This window comes from Patagioenas fasciata, chromosome 5 (assembly GCF_037038585.1).
Source record: "Patagioenas fasciata isolate bPatFas1 chromosome 5, bPatFas1.hap1, whole genome shotgun sequence".
Taxonomy (NCBI): domain Eukaryota; kingdom Metazoa; phylum Chordata; class Aves; order Columbiformes; family Columbidae; genus Patagioenas; species Patagioenas fasciata.
This window is the reverse complement of record NC_092524.1, coordinates 8,032,841-8,052,431: the sequence shown is the minus strand read 5'-3', so window position 1 is coordinate 8,052,431 and position 19,591 is coordinate 8,032,841. Positions and strand designations below refer to the sequence as shown.

Below are 19,591 nucleotides of genomic sequence, written 5' to 3'. Positions count from 1 at the left end.
TGCCCTCTGTTCTCAAACTGAAAATAGTGACCGATGTTGTTTTGGCTGATGGTTAATGTCTTACTGTGACTGGCATACTTTTCCTGTCCTGTAGCATCCCCAGCCCTCCAGAATGGAGAATGTTAATTACATGGATAACACTTCTACTTTTTCATGTTGCTTCATGATGTACAAAATGTGTTGAGTAGGAAAGGGAACGTGATCTTTTCCCTCTCTGATGGTGTCAGCTGAGATTCAAGGGTTCACTTGCACCAATTTTTTAAAGGTAGGTGAATCCAGCAAAGTGCCCCTTCTCCTTCAGGAAAACATGAGAGCTAACATGCTTAAATTGTAACCATATGATCATACTTTTGGTGCATGTCGTATTATTTAAGGGTGCGAGTGTATAGGCTAAACAAGAGGTACAAAGATGTTGTTTTGCTGCAGTTAAGCAACCGAGCCGAAGGCACTCAGTCCATCCTTCAGACAGGTGCCGATTCCTGTAAGGGGTGGGGGGACTTGCACAGAAGCAGCTTTTTGCTTCTCCTTCCATGATGAGTTAGGTGAGTTCATTTCAGAAGCCACTCCAACCAGGCCTATCTGTTTCAGGATGTCAGTAGGATTCATTTCACTGCTCCATCAACCAGCCTTACAACAAGTGGGAACCATTCCTGAAGATGCAGGTAGGTGCTTTAAACCAGCGTTTCTTCCTCCTTCCCTTTCCCTGGACAGGCACTGAGAAAACCCTGTCACCCACCTGTCCTGTGCAGTCTTTTCCCGTCATCAATGCGACCTGACAGCAAATCCAATATGGTTAAGCAAGCTGCCACCAGCACCTTCTTCAAAAGCCTAGCGGGGCTCTGGAGTGGATTGAGGGGCTCTGAGAAAGTGCCGGCAGCCCTACAGTTTGGAGCAGCCTGGACCTGGCGTGAGGTGGGTGCACCAAGGCAACCAGAGGTACGTGGCCAGGGGACATGCAGAAGTTCTGCTGCTCAGTCCTGCTTCAGCCCTCTTTGTACCTTCCCCGTGGGGCAGGGGGAATCACTCAGCTTTTCAGCTGGGGAACTCCTCCTTGCCTGGGGAAAATCATCCTCTCCCCTTCTTCCCCTCCAGTTAACAAAAAGGTAATTAAAGGCAGTGTGTGCAGTTCAGAATTACACTAATGGACAAGAAAGCCAAGCTGCAATATTTGGGAAGGTCCAATAAAAGATTCATTAGGATTCTTTTAGCTATTGTAAGTCCTGGTGACACAAAGGACCCTAATGAAACAGAAGACCTGGTCACAACAGTGATGAGTTTAAAAAAAAGCCCCAAACCCACATCCCAACCCCACTGACACCATTCTAAAAATTAGACAATTAAGAGTAAAACCAGGAATGTAGCCAGAACTATTCCACCTCAAATAATAAACACAAGGATAAGTTGCCAAGTGAGGTCAAAGCAGCAAATGGTAAAGTGAGTTTAAGAGACAGCTAGACACTTTTATGGGGAGAGAGGGGATTGAAGGATACAGTGACAAAACCAGGGGTAGAGCTGAGATAAACCCAGAGGACAGGCACGGTGGGCCAATAGCCCCCAAGTGCTCCGAGCCCCGGCTGCTTGGGAGAGGAGCAGAGCAGCTCTTGTTGGGGGAGACTCATGGGGCTGTCGGCAGCGCCCTATGGGGGACAAAGGGAAACTGCCAGGGGGTTTGGAAGGAGGACGAGCCTGGCAGACAGAAGCGGGTGTGCTCACAGATGCACGGGTTGTAAGTGCTGCCCTTGGTTTCACCGGTGAGGTGCCCTGACAGACTTGCTGATAACCAGGTTGTTGAAGAACTTCTACCCAAGCTGCTTGTCCTCTTGCAAGTTAACAATGCAAAGCACAGAAAGAGACACCCCCTCAAAAAAAAAAAACCAACCCAGGAAGAAAACACTGTTTTGTTTGTTTGTTTGTTTTTTTGCATTTGTCATGAAAGACCACTTGTGAAATAGGAAAGAACAGGGTTGGCTAGAATATGATTCAAACGAGGCAAAGACAAAGGTTGTGTTCTTCTCTGGTTGTACAAAGCTGTGCATACTTTCACGTTGTCTGCACGGCCTGCGTCGATTCCCATAAAAAAAGCTGGCAGAACTTCCGTGGCTTCAAATAGCAGCGTGATGAAGCCTGGTTTTAAGTGCTGTGTTGAGCTGTCTCTGCACTGATGAGCAGACGTGGCTCCATCAGGACAGTACAGTTCTTAACTGATGGTGGTGAGGGAACCAGGACCAACATGGCCTCTGGAAATAAGCTAGAGCATCCAATAAAGTGCAGTTTTCTATATAGATTGCAATCCAAACACAAATGCCACCTTGTGCTGCTAAAAATGTTAGCTTTGACACCTCAAAGCACTCTGAGCAGTGAGGATGGGCTGAAAGAAGGTGTGCTCCTGGAAGCCACATGTAACATGGACAGATATTGTGGCAGGTGCTGTGGAAACACTGAGTAGAAGAAGACTCTGCCCTGAAGAGGTTGCAAACCCCAGATAAGGCTTTAAAAGACAAGTGTTTAAAGGCATTGAAAATCTTGAATGAGAAAGTATAGTCCCAGGCAGGGCTTTTCTATTCCTGATGACTAAGTGCCTATCCCCTAGGTATAAAAATAATTTAATGGCATCACTGTTTTTTTATGTGAATCAGACCCGTTATATTCTGATGAACTCTGGCAGAACCAAGATCTTAATCTGCAAAAATAAGCTGAGCTGTCATGGAAAGACCTGGCTGATCATCCTGACTTGAATGACTAGGTGATAAATCTAATACAAAACTAATTGCCCTTCCCCAGCATCAAAAAAGCCCTTTTGGTGCAAGGGGTTATGAAAAAACACAGGGCACTGAGACACTTTGGCATGGAGGTACAGGAGAGAAATGCATCCGTATTTATTCTCAGGCTGTTTCTTTTTATGGCTCATTCTCATCTGAGTCATGTCCCAGCACTCTCATTCATTTGAATGAAATGTTGAAAAACATAGCTAAAAAAAAAATGTAACCTCATTGCCCGGAAAAACTCCTGCCCCAGAGTTTCCTGGGCAACAGTGTGTCCTGGTGCATGTGCTATACTCATACAATAATCATGTCTGCTTAATATTTCCTCCCAGGAAGGTCTCTGACATTTTTAACCGTATCGCTGAGGTTTTTAGGTTAAGTTATCAGTCTAACTGCGCAACGAAGGTACATTGTAAAGCCAAATAAAGAGGTTTTTATCTGCTGCATGGCAAGTGCTCCAGCCCAACAAAGATGTGTATTTAGAGCAGGAGAGCTATTTCTCTCCCAGCCGCTAGACGGCTCAGCCTGGAGGGCTTCCCTGCTTGCAGGACACCCACAGTTCTGGGGACACGTTGCCTGCTGCTGCTGGATGAATTGCCCAACTTGCAACAGAAGGTTCCAGGATTTACAAAGCAGGAGCAGTCAGAGCTGGAGACTGTCATGTAATACAACTCAAAATGCAGTTCTGTAGGCTGAGCTGGTTATTGTGCTGTTATTGTGACCACAGCATTTATTCACATGGCTTTGGGTAGCTATAGAGAATTAGAGACTTTCAAACATGTGGTTTCAAAGGCCAAGCTTCTACTGTCCTTTGGGGTGACTAGGACCGTGCTTCACGCTCAGAAGAGAGGTATGTTGTTGATCACTCACTGCTCAGCACCTCGGAAGTGTGGAGATGCCTGTTTGTGTTGCTAGAAGGAAGAATTTATAGAGAATCAAAGAAAGGAAAGGTCACGTGGCAACAGGATTTGAATGGCCTGCAATGCATATTGCCCTGGTGAGAGCCCACTGGACCACCTGAAATACAAATCTCAAATTAATTCTGGCACTATTGTGGAATGAATGAGCCCCTCTAGCGATGGAGCTGCTCCCTCCCCCGGAGTGGGGTTGCTGCGGCTGCCCCTGCAGGAAGGACAAACTGCAGCTTGCAATACTGAAGGTCGTCACACAGGACAAACAACCTAACAACAGTCTAATATTTCTAAGCTGTATAAATTCCTAGTGTCTGCTGCAGGCAGAATCCAAACACTCGTGTCAATTCTGTACCATGCCCCAGACTGCCAAAAAACATTAATATAAGCATATTTATCTGGGCTGCAGTGTGTTACAAGAATTCATTAGGACAATATGTGATACGGTGCTGAAACAGAAGGCTGGGTTTCTCTGGCCAGAGATGAGGAAGTCTAGTCCCTGCTGAACTTTTACTACTGATAAAGACAATGTCTGCTGGCAGCATTCATTTTTTACTAGGCCATCTGCATCTAGTCAAGGATAACTTGACTTTCTGAGAAAGCCATTCATCAGAATCAACCCTGTACAACTTTCTCTTGATGAGTAAAGCAACACAAAGAAAGACCAAGATGGTTAATAAACTTCTTTGGGAGCAAAAGGTCAATGCTGGTGTAAACAAAGCAGTGTCATAGTACTATACAGAAGCATTGAAGTTTCCTGCATGTTTATATGGCTGATGCCCCATTTCTTTTTTATCAGTGTTTGTTATCATTTATTTTGCTCTACTTTAGCTGATCTATAAATCTTTATAACAGTGTTCTTTATTTTCTTAATTTTGTCATCTCTCTTATCGGCTTTTATCACCTGTTTGTGTCCAATATGTTTGCTACTCTCTGCCACTTGATGGCTGCTCACAATTAGTTTTGTTAACCCCTTAGTTCTCATCTACCACACACAGGTCTAACAGTTAAGTCTTTAGAATCTGCCCTTTTTTTTTCTGAAGCTGAATCACACACCTAAGACATTTCCATTGTATTCTTAACAAATCATTCACTACTAAAGGCAAAAAGTGAATAAGTGCACTGGTGGGGAAATATTCCTGCCCCAAGTGACAGAGCCTTGCTTGTAGCTACACGGAGAGATTAGGCAGCAACTGTGTAGTTTTGTGTCCAGTTCTGGGCTCCCCAGTTTAAGAAGGACAAGGAATTACTGAAGAGAGTCCAGCAGTGGGCTACAAAGACGATCAGGAGTCTGGAGCATCTTTCTTGTGAGGAAAGCCTGAGACAGCTGGGGCTGTTGAGCCTGGAGAAGAGAAGCTGAGAGGGGATCTTGTCAATGCTTATAAATATCTGAAGGGTGGATGTCAAGAGGATGAACCAGGCTCCTTTCAGTGGTGCCCAATGACAAGATGAGGGGCAGCAGGTGCAGGCTGAAGCACAGGAAGTTCCATGTGAATATGAGGAGACTCTTCTTTACTTTGAGGTGCGAGAGCCCTGGACCAGGCTGCCCAGAGAGGCTGTGGAGTCTCCTTCCTGGAGACATTCAAACCCACCCAGACATGATCCTGTGTGATCTGCTCTGGTGAACCTGCTTTAGCAGGTGGGTTGAGCTGGATGATCTCCAGAGGTCCCTTCCAATCCAAATCACTCTGTGATTCTGTGATTTTTCTCTTCAGACCTTACCACTGTATTTCAGATCCAAACTGGAGAGTCTCAGACCTGCACCTGTGGGGAGGCAACAGGTTGTTCCTCCTGCCCTCCCAGTCCTTGGATTTTGGGGCTGTGTCTGTGGAGAACGCAGCCGCTAGAAGCTGAACTGAGGTACCTGGGCTCCCTTCACATAAATCACTGATCATCCAGCCAAATGTTTTATTACGAGCTTGGGCTAAATTAAAGACAGTCAACTAAAAGTAGAATAGTCCATACCCACAATGACAAACATAAAGCAGCTGATACCTTGGTAATGTTGTTTAGCTCTTCAGCGATACTTGTTTTGGAACCACAACATTTGAAACCTCATAAATAAATAGGTTACGTTTGCCTAGAGTACAAATACTTTCTTGAACATTTCAGATGGAGCTAAAATTCTTCATTAAAGAATATCAAAGAGGAAAAGAAAGTTAATTTTTCTTAGTGAAGAGCCTCTATAGTTCACCTTTTTTCCTTTGATGTGTTATTTTGTTTCACATAATTATTACAAAAAGTTTTGTACAGACTAGATATCTAAGATCATATTAAAAAGTTGGACTGACCCAACCCAATTGTTAGGGGATGGCCTCAGCAGAACATACACTGTTCTTTTTAAGATTTTACATCTTGAAACATTTTGTTTAATAGAGACTTACGCAATGTAATTTCTAATGGCAGTGGAGTATTTATTGGAAATGGGTACTATAGGGAACCAAAAAACAGTAAAGACTGTATTTCCCAATTAAGCATGAATTTTGAGACCAGCCAGTTAAAACATTAATCTCCCTTGTTAATAAATGTAATATAATGTGACACGCTTCGAATAGTATAAGCCTCTGCTGAATCTGCAATCTTAAACTCTTCAAAATGAGGAAAAAGCCCCATGTTCCTGCAGTCAATAGGAGTAAGATTTCTACCTGACCAAACATTTTTGGAGTAAGTTCAAAACCCATTGATTATTTCAAATATAGTACACTCTTTATTCCACGTGAGTATAGAGTTGATGTTCTGTCACACTGATATCAAGGCTGCAGGAAGGTCTACATGTTGGGGTTATATTCTATATATCATGTAGTTCAGCTGGATTCCAGTATCTCTGATACATGATTCTGCCTTTATCACTAACAGGTTGATATGTTATTTAAGTAGAATAAAATTTCAGGTGACAGAGAAACCTAGGCCAGGTGGTTGGTTTGTTTGTTCGTTTGAGCTTCCCCTCTCTGCCTGGAATGAATGTTGAATATTAGAAGATGGGTGAATTAATCTTGAGACCCCGTTGATATATTGGCCCAAAACATGAACTCACTGCAGGAGCAATGTAGTGAAAAGTCATGAAATGTACAACATTGTTTTTAGTCAGGGGAAATTTTGTAATCGTGTGTTGTTTAACTTGGCCGTTTGCTGGAAATAGCTCAGTGCATTCCTGGCTCTTTTTGCAGAGATCCATCTTTAACAGCAGGGTTGTTGTTTTTCACTTTAAATATATTTATTCAGACATCTACTAAACTCAGAAAAAAAATTATAAGTGACCCAGCAGGATTTTTCAATTGTACTTTTAAATCAAAGATTATTGCAACCAAATTTTTTAGTTTTCTTTGATATCAGTGCATTTAGAATTCTGATCTTTTCTGAAAACACTAGTAACTGGTGAAAACAATTTTGCCTTCTAGTGGAAACTCTGGATTTCTGTGCGTTGTGCAGATCACTTGAGCTGACTGGCGTGAAGTGCAATTTGCATTAATCAGCCACAGGCAAGGGCAAAATGAAATGACTGTGACCCATGAGAGTAGGAATTTAGAGTATTTACAAAATTATTCTTCTGAGAGGCATGGCAAAGCGATGGCCAGTGCAGGGCTAGTTCTGCCTGCTTTGTGACATGGAGCACCCTGATCCAGTCTGGTTGTCAGAAGAATTTGGGCTCCGTTCCTTGAGTGAGAGGCCCCTCAGCTGTGATTTGATGAAGAACACAGGGTGTGATGCTGAGGGAGAATTTGCCACAGCAAATACAAATTAAAACCCTCCAAATTGAGCATGTGTAGGTGGCTCAGCCCCAAACACCCATGTAACCAGTGGTAATGCTGCATGGAGCAAAGCCCTGATGCTGAGCCATCCTGAGGGACAGGGCCACTTCTGAATGCTGTAGTTGTTGTCATTTGTTACCTTGGACTCAACAATGACTAAAATGGGCTCTCCTGTGTGCTGTAGCCTGTAGTGGAGTGAGAATTGAGCAACCAAGGGATTCTGCAAAAGGTATTTTTGAGACCTAAATTGGGCTTGCATGAGTGAGCCATTGAAATTGGTGTTTGAGGCCTCCTAGTGTGAGATGGACTGAGGAAATGTGTCTGTGAATTGGGTGGGACTCTCGTGAACTTTTCTGCTCAAAAACCAAGAAGATGGTTAATTTAGACTTGAAGTTTTTCACCATATCCCAGTGCTAAATCCAGCCAATGTTTATACTGGAGGTTACCTGACTGAACTGTTCCCTGAAAACTTTTTCAACCATAGTTGGTTTCATTCTACGCTTTACTTAGAATCTGCACCAGGCACAGAGTTGGTAACAAGTTGTGGATAAAGAGTGTTTTAAATATGCAGAATGTAATTATGCACTTCTGAAATTATATATATCTTCGTTTCCCGCTGAGCTCTGTGAACACTTAACATAGCTGAACATTATGATGATTGCTTATTGCATGTGCTATTGCATCTGGTGCTGCTCAGTGCAACTGTAAAAGGAAAAATATCACTGCTATGTTACCATAAGGAGGTACTAATTTCCTCCATAACATTATTTCATCTTAGTTTCTTGTGTGGAGTGAATACATTGCTATTGTATTGATGCAGCTTTGAACTCTGAATTGTTGCAGTAGAAAGCATGTTGCTAAGTTAATTATGGATATGAATTGATTTTTCAAATGGGAAGCCAAGCTTAGGTATCAATCCTAAGTTTTGGTTTCATTGGGCCAAATCTACATTTAATCTTTTGGGTTTGTTTGTTTGTTTGTTGGAAACAAAATGCTGAAAACTGCAATGTCAAGTTGAACAAAATGTTCCTCTCAAACCCCAAACTGAATGTTTTGTTTCAGTATCTTGTGAGAAAAGCAAAGGGATTGAAAGGGACAGATCTGCTTAAAAAAGAAGACTTGTACTCAGCACCATGGAATGAGACATTTGGGCTGCAGCAAATGAATTTGTCAGGTAACAAGGCTGCACATACTCCTGGGATCATTAGTTAATTGTACGTTAAAGGGCTTAGTTGTAATTTCCTAGTTGAAGTCTCAATCATAAAAACGAGGAACAAAAATCACTGCTGTGTTATGAGCATGCCTGAAATGAGGCTTTTGGTCTGTGCTGAGCTCTTCACAGCTGGTTGTCAACACAACGAAAGGTCCATAACTGAAGAACAGAAGTAGACAGAAATTCAATTCGTCTATACCTGTAGTTAAGAAACTATCTCGATCTTTATAATATGCAAGGTATAAGATGTAGAGGCATGAAACAGTGACATTTCACATTTCAGGGATCCACTGCTTCCTATAATAAACAAAAATAGATTATGCTAAAACATGGATACGTGATACAATTGGAAAAATCTCTACTAAAGAAAACTTTGGATAGGGGTCACTAACTTGAGGGAAGTGCTTATCTCCTTTATTTGTTTCCATTATGTAAGGGCCAGCGCAAAATAGCACTCCAGTTTCCCATTGTGCCTTACTTTTTTCAAAACAGGGCTCAGAGATGTGCATGTATGTCAGTTCTCTGCAGGAAACATGTTTTTATTGTGTAGCAAATATATTGCTTAATCTATATGAACATTTTAATAAAAATGCAAGTAGGTGGTGATCTGAAAGGCCTTTACAGACTAAAATAAAGCCATGGAAGCAAACAATTTTTGTAAATGACATCTCTTGCTGCACTCTGCTCTGGTAATTTGTAAAGGCTTGCAACCATCATTAATTCAAAAGATTAATTCTGTTTAAATAGTTAATTGAGCAGAACAGGACGTTAGTGGGATAGTTAGCTGTGTCACCATATACTAGCTAAAGGATTATGCCCCACTTAAGAATTAATAACGTTTTAAATCTCTACATAAACTATTTTTTTTATCAATAAACATGTCTCTGACAAAGGACCAGATGCACTCACAGGTCTTAATTGTTCAATGCAGTGACTAATCCCCACTTGATCAAGGTTTTACTGACTTAGCAGCTGTCTGGAGAGTGACAAATTTATGATTCAATTGCAATTTCATCTTAAACTTGAAACTGCATGATCATTTGTGGGAATTAGCTACCTGATAAGATAACGAGGGTGGAAGAAGTGCACATAATTCTGAGCAGCAGAATCGGAGTGTTGCAGAACTCCTTAGGACGCATTGGAAAGACACAAATGGCCATTAAGGGATTAGCCCATCACTGATTGAGTGGCTGCATAGAGTTGAGGTTTACTAAATCATTGGAGCAGTAGGTCATTATCCTTGGATACAGGAGACAGTCGAATCTGTGTCCAAACACATGAGCAGTAAATTGGAGTGAACAGAGTGTGCCAAAAATGAAAAATAAAAAAATGCTGAACCCTTGTTCTTGAAGTGTTCAAATTTCCAGGTCATACCCCAAGTTTTTTTTCTTTCTTGGCATTAAAAATATTTTTTCACCGCCTTTAGTATCAGCATATTCTTGTCTCTGTAATCTCTTTTGAGTGTATTGCTTCCTCTCAGTGCTATCAAATTTGTGCTTAGTTAACAAACGCTGAAACTTAGATAGCATTTTAGAAACTGATTAGGAAAGCAATGTTAGGAGTTTCCCTCTCCAGTGTTCATGGCTTGTGCACAGTTACTTTTAAATATCTAATTGAAATAAATGAGTTTTCCTCATTTGGGTTTTGTAAAGATAAGATTTTGGTAAGTGTCTTGTCTTCAATTGCTTTACGTGCTATTGAAGTGGATCAACAGCGTGCTGTAACAGTTTTCTTTATTTTGAAGAGTTACAACAAAAGTAATGCCTTTGTTAAAAATAAAGACAAATCCAATTGCTTTTTCTTTAGAGTGAAATCATAAAGTGCTGCAGGAATAAAACAACACTTCTGCCTTCCTTGAACATGTGTTGATGCAGCTGAGGAGTAAAATTAACCACCGAGCAATTCCACTGCAGGGCTCTGTAACAATATGTCTAAAGACTATTTGGCAATTCAAATTAATAGCTTAACTATGTCAAATTTTGGAATTTTTGCTGTGCTGGCCATGGCCTTTGGCTAGCCTGAATAAGCTCAAGATCCCTTGGGGCTATTTCTCTGTGAGTTGAACTTAATGATCTCTTTTCCCAAGGTATAGATGCATCTAATGTTGTTCAATTTATCTCGGTCTAGAGGGGCACATAACTTTAGAGGGACTCGTTTCCTGAAGCATAGTGCATTTCACCAGAAATCTGTGAGCTAGTAGATTGGAAAATTCACTTTCAGAGAAATCTGGTTAACTTTTGTCGTGCAGTGAGCAATTTTTACTTCCTAACACAACAGTAAAATATGCAGTATAGAACAGAGATAGAGCTGGAACCCAAAGATGGGTATTGTACTCACCTGTAAGTAAATGTATTTAGCATAATTATACTTTACTGAGATTGACAGAGAAGGAAGGCGAATGTGTTCAGCAACAAGGGTCTTAAGCCAGGTAAGCTCATCTAACCTCAAACAAATGTCTTGTTCTGCCCAGCACTCATCAGGTGGTACCAGGAATGTTGTTATTTCCCAGCGCTTTTGCTCTCCACCAGTACCAGTCTAAATGTCAAAAGAACACTGAGGTGCCTGGGTCTTTGGGAACATGCTAAAATAGGAAGGAGAAGAACTGGGGCAGTCTGACTTTACTGGGAACAGGAACAAGATAAAGCGGGAGCTAGCGTATGTTGGGGAAAATAAAATAGAAGGAAAAATATATATGCAGAAAAAAATCACAGAGGAAATGACTGTTTTCTAGATTTGGATGTAACTCATATGTCAAGCCTGAAGGCTTAAATTCACTGGAAAGCTTTATCTACATTTTAAACAATGAAATACTTGGCCAGGTCTGCTTTCTAAGATTCAACTGATGTCCAGAAGATTTGGACAAGTAGATGTTGAGTAGGAATGGGAGAACAAACTAAGAGGAAGGAAAGTGTAAGAAGAAAATCAATCTGCCAAATTAGACAGAGCAAAGGAACAGGAAGAAAAACAGGAAACAACTTAATAAAATATAGTAGAAAATAAATAACTTCCAGTGCCCGAACAATTTCCTCTCGCAAAAAAGTATTGGCAGTATAAAGCAAATTACAGGCACGTTTCTGTCTGGCTATGGAAAGTAAGATATTTAGAGACATCATATGGCATTCCCCACCCCAGAAAAAATGCAGATAACTGGATCAGGCATGAGTCTGAGTGTTCCACAGGTGAAGATGAGAGCACAAACATGACCCAAACAATGCAAATTGAAGGAAGAACTGGGTAGTTAATGAAGGTGAACTTTTTTGCTATTAGATAGTAAAGAGGCCAAAGGGGCACTTACTGCCCCATAATGGGTGGGCTCTGACAGGTGGTATTTATGTAGGAATGACACTCCAGTACCAGCTGCTCAGTGCCACCAAGATATTGCACCAGTTTTCCCAGCAGTTACCTACCAAGATTCTGAGAATAGCAAATCCTCCTGCATTTGCAGGAAGTTTGGCAAATAAGAATTGATTTTCAAGTGGAATCCTCATTCTGCAGTGTTTACAGTTTTTGTACTCTAGAGAGTGAGATTTTAAAGAGGCCCAGAGCTTACTTCAGCTTATTAAAGTAAATATTGTAGCATTAGTTATTTGCCAAAACCAACAGATATATAATTAACTTGAGTAACTCCTTACTGAGCAACCACATACATGATTTACTTATTTCCCTGTGTTTAAACTGATTTTCCATGGAAGCAGAAAGCACATTCAGCCCAGCTCAGTCGCATTAAGGTTGCAGTGTGTAATTTAAATGAAACAGTAATTCTTATGAAGGATTCTACAGGTGAACGAAAACACAGTGTTAAGGATGTGATTTATTTACATATGTTTAATCCTATGTTTAGATACCATGGGATATAGAAGAAAACAAATTAATCACAATTAAAGCAAATCTGGGCTACAGTATTTAAAAAATACACATGCATTTTCAGCTTTGAATTTATCATTGATTTAAGTGGAATAAAATGACTATCTCTCACAGTACTGAAAAAAAATAAGAGAGCTGCTTTTTTGTTTACATCATTTCTAGCTTTAGAATGACAAAATGAACCAGGGCGTACCATGCTACGATTTCACCCGTTGACACAAACGAAAAGGATAGAACAGACATAATACATCTGGTTTATGACTTTTAATTGCCTTTGTGACCCAGTTCATACCAAATCCTCTCAAGGCAAAGTCTCTTTCTTTGTATGCATCATGGGCTAAATCTCTATCTGAGATATGTTGCTTAAAAAAACATCGCCATGTTAAAAAGTAACAATATTTCTTGCTCACATAAATCTTTAGTACTTGCAGGTGACCTGAGAAAGTGAGAAGTGGAGAGTTCAGTTGTCTGGTGAATGAGTATGTTAAACTTTCCAAATAAAAGCTACTCCTAAAGCACCAGATTCTTTTAGCAATTAATCACTATACTGTTGTTTATTAGGAAGACACGCCTGGAATTTTTTAGTAACTCAGGTAACCTTTCATGGTTTGATGGATACAAAAGATAATTGTGTCTGCAGTGATTTAATGAGGCGCTCTGATGTAATATAGCAGTCTGTGACTACTGAGTTGGTGTCTCTGTCCTGGGAATAGGGAAGGGATATTGGAGGAGGGCATATGTACAGAAACACACTGTTACAAAAACAATCTATTGCTAATCAGTTACAAGAAATATTTTCTATGTCATGCAGCCAGCCAGAAGAGACTGCTGGGATAACAGCTCTGAACTTTACTAGCAGACTGGAAATCCTGGGGCAATTTTGAGTAACTTCAACAAAGGAGATTTTATTGAATCAAGAAATGAACAATGTGCTTGGCACAATACCCCGTGGACACACAATACCTCAACTTTCCTGAAATCTGTGTATTGTTACTCTTTAAAGAGATGGAAGCATGGACCCTAAAAAGCTTTGCTGTGATTAGGAGGTGAATCACTGTGTCTGCTGTGGAGCCGGCATCAGATGATGATGATGGTTATTTGTGTAAAAATACGCAGGCTTTTGAAATGTAAACATGATCTCCCTTGATCGTAACCATCCTCTCTATGGGCCAGGCACCGGCTCTCTCCATCTCACACACAGCATAGATGGATTTAACTGTGTTCCTAAAAACAGCCTCACCGAGTACCACTCAGGCTATTGGAACAGCATATGTAATTTAACGAAATCTTCCTGTCTTCTTGAGGCGGTCTCTTTAAAATTTATTCTTAACTCCCAGTTTTGTAATGTTTGCATTCAGGTAACTACTGTTTTTTTACTCAACTGTTCAAGTCCAATCTGAGTTGGAAAAACATCAAGGTAAAATTTCTTGTTCAAGGAACCTGTTCCTTCTGTTGTATCTAGCAACTTTATTTCTAAACCATGTATTTCTTGTTTGCTTTTTTTGGTTGTTGTTGGTTTTGTTTCTGTTTTTTGTATTCCTAGAACAGTTAACCCTGGGAAGACTGAATAGAATTCTTTCTTGTGCAGCATGACAAGAAGTATTTGGCTGTATGATCTATAAGAAAACATTCCCATTCAGAAAATCGTTGTGTGTGCCTGTAGTCTACACGCTGCTTAGAAATGATGGATTTGCTGAAGTGCATTCCTGAATTAGAACCAGAGAGGTTGAAATGAAGGTGGTGAGCTCTCACAGATGAACCTGAAAAACCACAACCTTTGCAAAGTATTCCATATTGTAGAACCAAAATCACAACCAGCATTAGGAACTTTGGAGAAATCAGCTTTTACAGAGGAAATACATTTCAGATTATTTACATGTGCTCTGAATTACCTTTACTTTAACATTTTTCACTATTAGTTTCTTCAGAAAATTCTTTTTTTTTTTTTTCCCAATATGTAGGTTGTATATTCAGAAGTGAAAAGTTGAATGGTCTGCAAAGTGCTAGTGAATCCAGGAAACGGGACACACATTAAAGTATTGGTATTTTGGAGCCAGCAAGGAGCATTAAACCCACTGGGATTTAGGAATTCTGCAGATTCCTTTGCTTCTCAGCCTTTGCAAAACATCTGTCCCCACTTCCAGAGGCACCGTCTGCCAGTGCCTTCCCAGCTTTGCCATTTTAGAGCATCCCCAAAGCCAAGAATACCAGTTCCAGATCTCAGTAGGTTAAAAATTAGCCTAAATATTTTGTAGAGAAAAAAGTCTGAAAAAATGATCTGGTCTGAGAGCAAAATTGATCAAAACACTGTGTCACAAAGCAAAGAAAAGAATAAAGCCTTAAATGCAGTATGAAATAAGTTATATCCTGCTGAATATATGACAGGATAGCAGCTGCTGTCCACAGCATTTTCTGGGAAATAAAGGAAAATTTGAAGTGAAGGACTTGCAAAATTGGCAAGAATTTCTGGCATGATTTTTTGATACTCCAGCACTGACAGTAAATATCGTTATATATATTAAAAAGAAAAAAATCATTCTGGTATTTTCTTTTCTTGTCTCATTTAGATATTTAATATAGACCTTTCGATGCCAAAGCAAGATTTTTATTTTTGTTTCAAACAAACATGAATTTATCCTGCATGGTGCTGGACATCATCCATTTCCATTCATCATTTCCCAGAAGTGTTGGAACCTACCAAGTTATGCTGCTTTCTTATGGGAATGGAGTCTTTGCAGGTAAGAAGGTGACCTTGGAACCTACTGTTAGTGTGTTTCACATAAGCAGCAATACAGGCTGAAGGTGCAGAGGTACGGCCAAAAAATGCTCATTACTTTGTAGTTACAACCTGTGCAATCTCTTTACCCTGTGTCAGGATTTATTCTGCAAACTTCTATGCATATGAGAAATCTCTGCTCACATGAGTAGAGGTGTTGTGTCCCAGATCTCGCTGAAGTGCATCCAGGCCAAGACTGATATTAGGCCACTGGTGTTAACACACGGGAGAGGGTTTTGCATGCTATGGATAAAGAAAATGACAGTCAGTTATCAACAGACTTCTGTAATATATGCATTATAATTTCTATTTTAGAGAGGAAAGCTAACCTAGGTCAACAGTGAAACTTCTCCCTTTCCATGTAAACTGTGCAAGCGTTACAGTAGTTGGGAACTTGGCAACGATGGATGAACTATTTGTACACAGGTCACCTTTTGTGTCTTCTCCAACATACTGTTATGTGACAAAATGGTTTATATCTTAATTCATGAAATTTATTTTTTACTGTAAAACAAATGATAATGAGTAGCTCTTTAAGCTGATGCTTTATTTCCAGTGAGTCAAAGTTTTGGCATTCGTTTAATGGAAAAACCATTAATCTTCACAATTGAAATAAAGAGCTGTTGACTAAACATGACCTGACAAAATTCATTTTCAAAATTGTTCACAGATCTTTCTCATCAAATTTTAAGCAATTAATATCTTGTTATTGACTGTTAAGGACTAATAATTCTGCATTCTGTTCAGGTTCAGTCACTGTGTCATTTGAAACATTAACTTCTAGCACCAATAAGAAAGGCATGTTTAAACATCTACTGGGATGTTTGTGTATGTGCAAGGAACTGTCCGGTGTAATAGGAACAAACATTTGTTACTTGCATTTAACCTTTGGTTAACTAATAATGTTGTGAGTTGTAGTTCACAGGAGGAAGAAATGTTTGTTCCCAGCTGTGTAATACAGAAAAGCCTTGAGGGCTTTTGTGAAGTTCTCTGAATTATTTTTTCTGCTCTGTCCTGCTGGGAAATGTACAGAAATTGATACAAGACCCCGCTATCATTCATGTGGCAGCAGACTGGGAATGACTGCGAGAACGTCCGGGACATGCTTTATGTTTAGTGCTGACAATCTAAGCAAGACAAATATGATTTATGGGACAATAGTTCAGATGGGGAATGAATGGAGATGTCTTGGTGAAAATATCAGCATAAATAGGCTATGTGAAGGAAGTGGGTTTTAAGGAAGGATCTAGAGGAGATTTGGCATGTGGCAGATGGGAAGTTATTCAAACTATAAGAGGCAACATGGAAAAAGAAGTGAAGCTGAGTGGGAGAAAAATATGAAAGGAACAGTAGGATAAGTAAGGATACAACTAACCAAATACATCTTCATAGCCTGAAAAGGTGACTAATGAACTTCTGACAAATTCTGGTTTAACCCCATAGATAGTAACATTTCAGAAAATGTCATAAAGTCTTTTAAACCTGGATATTTCTCCTCAGTAAACCAAGAATTTACAGTATGAAAAAACTCAGAAATCATTATTTTTATTACTGTAGCACTTTTATGCAAGATATTGTCCTTGTTCAGAAGAGTTTATTGTCTGCGTGAACAAAGAATGGACAAAGGGAAATATTACCAAGACATTTGTATTACAGAAGAGAAAGACCTGTCAATATCAAGTAAACTACCCAAGGACATGAAAGAAGCTAAAATGATGGTGAAACTGAGACTCGGTATGTGAACCTGTAATACTTCACTCAAGTCATAATTGCAGCGCCAGCTTCCTAAAGCTAAAGATCATTCATGTTCATTGCTGTTTTGAATAATGGACTCAATATTCTCACACTGTACACTTTAGGAGTGTCCCAGTTCACTTTTGAAGGCTGAATGTACCCTTGTGGACTGCTCCATTTCCAGGTCTATAAGAACGTTCATATAGTTTCACAAATTTCTCTAGTAGATTTTCGTTCTGCTTCAACATTCTTTCCTTACCTTAAAAACTGTGTAGAGCTTTGCTTGTCCCTTCCTAACTAATATTGTCCCTAGTCCTTTTTCCTTGCCCTGTTTTGCTGGTGATACAAGCATTGTAAAACCATTTGTTTGCTGCTTCCCCATTTAATTTTGCAGGGTGTGCCATACTGGTCATGAAGTGAGGAATCCTTTCCTTGAGCTGATCCCTGTTGTCCAGTCCTTCTCCTTTCCCAAGCTTTCCTTCTCCAACTTACCAACTAATAATCATATCTTGACCGAGATGTACATGGGTCAGAATGATATGTATGTAATGAAAAAATAAAGTTTATATATATATGTATTAAATATATATAATTTTTTTTTGAGAGATTAGTTACATGGTTACCATGTGGTTATTTCCTTTATGTGGTTATTTCCTTTTCTTGAGGGAGAGCTAAAAACTGAATGTCAGAGGTAAGGAACATAAATGAATGAATAAATCTAATGTCCATGTAGACAAAGTCAGAGATGGAAACATAAAGAACATAAAAATTGAATTGTACCGCAACCCCAGAATACAGGCTGCCAGAATCACCAGCAGTGTCAGTGTGTCAGGATTTACATCCCACAGCAGCACACATTGCATGCAGTAAGCACTGTGCTTCACTTTACCTTATTACATAAAAAACCCGGTAAGAAATCTTCTGATTTGGGGTTAGTATAGCATAAAAATCTTTCCCTGCACTATTCTGAGAATGAACTTTAATCCATATCTTATCTTCTGCTTGCAAATGAACATCCTTTCTATTCTTATCATGTTTCTGCTTTTTTTGAATTTTTGAGCGCCAGCCATACTGCTCTTGGCAGTTACATGAAGCTGTTCGTGCTCAGCTATTTGTTGTGCTGATTTACCTTTGAAATTCATCCCTCTTTTTATGATTACACTCCAGAGGCCCTTTTAATAACCTGCCCAGGGCGAACGCTTCCATGAAAGCCAGGCTTGCTCTGATACACTCTCTGCTTTCTCATTAGATTGTACAAATCATTCACTGTGATACAACATAGTTTATAGAGAAAAAAAAATCCCCAGATAACTGTGTACTGCAGATCTGCTTCTTGTTGTTGGCTAAACTAGTCTTGGATCAGCATGGCAACCATCTACCTTCTCTTCATCTAGACTAGGTAAAACTAGGGTCTTTTCTCTCCATAGGTGTACGAGGGACGTCAGCATCGTTGTGTGAACTAGATTCAACAAGTGGTCAGTATAACATACAGGGTACTGTGTAATCAAAGTGTATCGCGAACGGTTTGGTACGTGCTCATTTTATTTATCTATCAGTCCGTCATACTGATGATGAACGTATTTAGAACAAATTATCCATTAAAATAAAAGGATGGTCCTTCAGGTTAGAGCATTTCCCTGACATAAGGAGGTCAAATGCAAGGCCTAAAAAAAGACTTTCCCTTTCTTTAAAACGTACACTCAAAGGTTAAGACCTTTTCTCTACCCCGGCCATTTCTCAGCCCTCTCTGGCAGTGCCTGTGCTCCCCCTCCCGCCTCAGGCACCAGGTCCGTACCCATGGGAGGCCATGGTTTTTCTGAAAAAAGCATTGGATCTTTCACACAGAAACAGTAGAGAAACAACCCGTGGATGATGGGGGAAACAGTGTCATGGGTGGAGGCACAACCACTGCCCGGGAAGACCTGGCTGGCTGAGGCTGTGTCCTGAGGGGGCAAAATGTTGGCTGGGGGCCTGGTCACCACCGCAGTCCCATCCTCAGGGGAAGGTGTGTGTTTGTGTTAGGTAGTGAGCACACAGAATCGTTAGAAGAGAGAATAAATTCCAAAGGAAATGGTTTTTTTTCTTAAAAAAAAAAAGCTGGATAGATTTCCTTGCTTACTGGTAAAAAGAGCAGTTCTTGGCAAGCTGGGCCCTGTCAAAGCTTTACTTGGAACTTCCAACAGATACTTTGGTTAAAAACCCTTAAATCTTTCCTTTGGTTAACAACAATGTGCAGTAAGTAAAAAAGAAAAAAAAGGACGATGTGGATTTAAATGAGAAAAGGTTTTCTTCCAGATAAAAATCTTCACGTAACCTACAGAAGTAAAGAATACAGTTTATGTTCACTTTATTCTGAGGGAAGATTGTAACTAATTGGCCCATCTGTAGTGTTTTTGGAGTGATTCCACTATAAATACGCTCTTTATAATTAAACTAACGGGCTGATTTATTGAACCTGCAATTCAGATTCTGCTGCACTGAAGGGGTTGTCTTGCATTTCTTTTAACGATGATCATGATCTCAGCTGGTGATATTTAACTTCAGCAGTTCTACAGTGATAAGAGCTGCTTCCAGGTGTTGCA

At 40.0% G+C, this 19,591-nt stretch overlaps 1 long non-coding RNA gene across 1 annotated transcript; it reads left to right on the top strand.

Moving 5' to 3' along the window:
• Nucleotides 1–196: 196 nt before the first annotated feature.
• LOC139828072 (uncharacterized) lies at nt 197–14,442 on the top strand. Its single transcript, XR_011739256.1, has 3 exons — nt 197–662; nt 750–936; nt 13,311–14,442. It is a non-coding gene; the product is annotated as an uncharacterized lncRNA (long non-coding RNA).
• Nucleotides 14,443–19,591: the final 5,149 nt, after the last annotated feature.